Source organism: Petaurus breviceps, unplaced genomic scaffold, assembly GCF_028583685.1.
Source record: "Petaurus breviceps papuanus isolate PSGF00001 unplaced genomic scaffold, PetGlider_PUasm1.0 90638, whole genome shotgun sequence".
Classification (NCBI taxonomy): domain Eukaryota; kingdom Metazoa; phylum Chordata; class Mammalia; order Diprotodontia; family Petauridae; genus Petaurus; species Petaurus breviceps.
The window spans coordinates 6,867,528-6,870,523 of NW_027187295.1; the positions used below are offsets into that span (position 1 = coordinate 6,867,528).

Sequence of the window (2,996 nt, forward strand, 5' to 3'; positions counted from 1 at the left end):
GTAGACACCAATCATGGATGAACAACACTGAAAAGGACTTGGCAAGCCTTCACATCAGAGGCACTAGTCTGCCTTGAACATCTATACACCCCAGCATATGGTAGGAACTTTATAATGTTTATTGATTTACTGTTTGTATTGTGCCCAAGTTCTAGGTATGGCCAAACCTGGAAAATTTAATCTGATTCTGTCTACACAATTATTTGAAATTAAGAAATATGACAGGATACAGCATGTAACCCAGAATAGAGGCAATGGTTTTTCTTCTCCTTTCCTCCTATCATGACTTCACTGCATCCACTCACTCCAGCTGAGTAAAACAGTAATAGATCATTTTATCTTGTAGCTGAATTGATGTTATCAAGGTTACTGATGTAACAAATGAAAAATGCTTTTGATTTAAATCACAATATAGTTCTTCAGTGCTTTTTTATATACAGATTTTTATTGAAAAACCTAGAGGGGGAGAGGTGAGAGCCAGTAAAAGCAAATAAGGCCACTTCTCAGAAGAGCCAGTTCTCATATGAATGGAGTTCACAGACACTTTCTTCCACCTGAGCAGATGACAGTCCTCTTCTTAAATTACAGCTGCCCTGAGTCCATTGTGGCTCTGACTTGAGTTAGACTTTTGGCACCAATATCTTGGCAGGAGTGCTGGATGCCAGTAATCAAGTAAGGAACAAATTTGTGGATGGGCCCTTTGTTCTGTATGCCCCAGACACCCCTTGAGTAATCTGATTTTGTCTTCTTTACTGAAGTAATGGTTCTGGCTGCCAAGGTTCTTGTCCATGGCATCAAGGGAGCCTGTGACCATGTCTTTCTTTTTTTTGCTTTTTTTTAAAGGCAATTGGGATTAAGTGACTTGCCCAAAGTCACACAGCTAGTAAGTGTGTCAAGTGTCTGAGGCCAGATTTGAACTCAGGTCCTCTTGACCCCAGGCCCAGTGCTCTATTCACTGTACCACCTACCCACCCCAGACCTGGTATTTCTTTAGCCAGAACCTATCAGAGAAGAAGTATTCATCTGGGGCCTCTGTGGTGGCCACCAACAGAGAATCCATCATCACTGTGGAAGCTCCAAGTGCAAGAGCTTCGGCAATGTAACCCACATTTTAGATGCCACCATCTACAATGATAGGGACCCTTAAGTGCCATGCATGAGATCTTGTATACAGATATCTCCTGAGGTCACTCAAATGCCAGCACTTCCTCTGTGATGCAGATAGAGTTGCTACCCATGCCAAACCTTAGGGTGTCCTCTCCAGCCTTAATGAGTTTTTTTTTTTGCTTGTGCAACTATCATCACATTACCACTGATAACATGGAGGTTGTTGTATTTCTCCTTGAGGTATCTAATCATGTTCATTTGGAAAATGGAGTTTCTTTGGGAAGAGTGCAGCACAACAACATTGACACTCGCCTGGTCCAGCAAGTCAGGATGGTTCTTGTCATCCTCATGGGTACCAAAGATTGCCTGCACAAAAGTTGCTTCTTGATATTGAAAGCTAAGGGATAGTTATGATTCTTCTCCAGGTCCATTCAGGCAATGATGGCTGGGTGACTTCCCTTTCTTGCTCCACTGCAAGATTTCATTGACTTCCTTTAGTGTGACTCTTGCAGGAGCCACCACTAGATCCTCCTGGCTGGTGATGATCTCACCCAGGAAATGGTCATGTTCCTCCTCCTTGAGAAAGTCCATGTCACAGTAGGAGATGATGCCCACTAGGCGGCTATGTATCCTGCCATTGTCTGTGACTGGGATTCCACAGAGGTCATGCCTTGACTTGACTTGAAACATACCTCTGATTTGATCCTCACAGCTCAGAACCACAGGGTCAGTGATGAAGCCCTGCTCATATTTCTTCACTTTGCCTACTTCATAGGCCTGGAATTCTGGGGTGTATCTGTAACGGACAAAGCCAACACCTCCTGTCAGTGCCATGGCTATGGCCGTCTTGGCCTAGGTCACTGTGTACACTGGGATTAAAACAAGTGGGGCCTTCAGGGCCATCTTCTTGGTAAGTGTTGAAGTTAGGTCTACTTGTCCTGCTTTGAAGTCATATAACCCAGGAGGATGAGCAAGTCATGGCATAGGAGCCCATTCCCACAGTTGAAGAATTGCTGTACCATCAGCCTGGAATGTAACATCATCATCACCATCATTCTGGAATGTAACAAGTGCTGCTGCTATTAAGATAGCCTGCCATGGCAGGGACCAGACAGAGACGGGGAAGGAGAAAGAAAGCTGTACTGGTGGGATACCTGTGGAGGGATGTGTGGGCTTGATGCTTCTCCTCCCTGACCCCACTTTCACAATTCATTTTCTAATGTAAAACTCTTAGTGAACAAAAGTTTGAAATTAAGTTTATATAATTTGGGCAAATATAATGAAATGGCATTTAGATAGAGATTATATTCAGTGAACTCCCTATTGAAAATCAAATAACCCACATCAGAGATGAAAACGTCTTCTTCAGGTTTTGCATATTACTTTCCCAAGACTTCTCGTATCAAATTTTCACTATCAACTTCGAAATATCCTTGTTTCTCTTTTTTCTTCTATGATGTCATAGTTCCCTTAAGAGCACAGTCTGTGGCCTAGTTATCTTTGTATTCTCAAAACCTAGCATAACATTCTATATCCGATAGGATGTTAAACATGAGTCAGAAAAAGCTACAATCATATGCTACCTCAGATGTTTACTAGCTGTGTGACCCTGGGCAAGTTACTTATTTCTGTTTGCCTTAGTTTCCTTATCTGTAAAATGAGTTGGAAAACGAAATACCAAACTACTCTAGCCAAGATCCCAAATGGGGTCACAAAAAGTCAGACAAGACTGAAAAATGGCTGGACATCATTAGGTGAGCTAATATCATATTAATTAAAATTGAAGAGGATATTTCAAAGAATTATACCCAACCTAATAAATTTTGTAACCAATAACAATTAATACATTGGATTTAGTGGTGAAAGGATCTTATAAATGAGCTGATCCA

The 2,996-nt window shown here is 41.8% G+C and overlaps 1 pseudogene; it reads right to left on the minus strand.

Annotated features, from left to right (window-relative positions):
* Positions 1-503: 503 nt before the first annotated feature.
* On the minus strand, positions 504-2,159 carry LOC138143351 (inosine-5'-monophosphate dehydrogenase 2 pseudogene; annotated as a pseudogene).
* Positions 2,160-2,996: the final 837 nt, after the last annotated feature.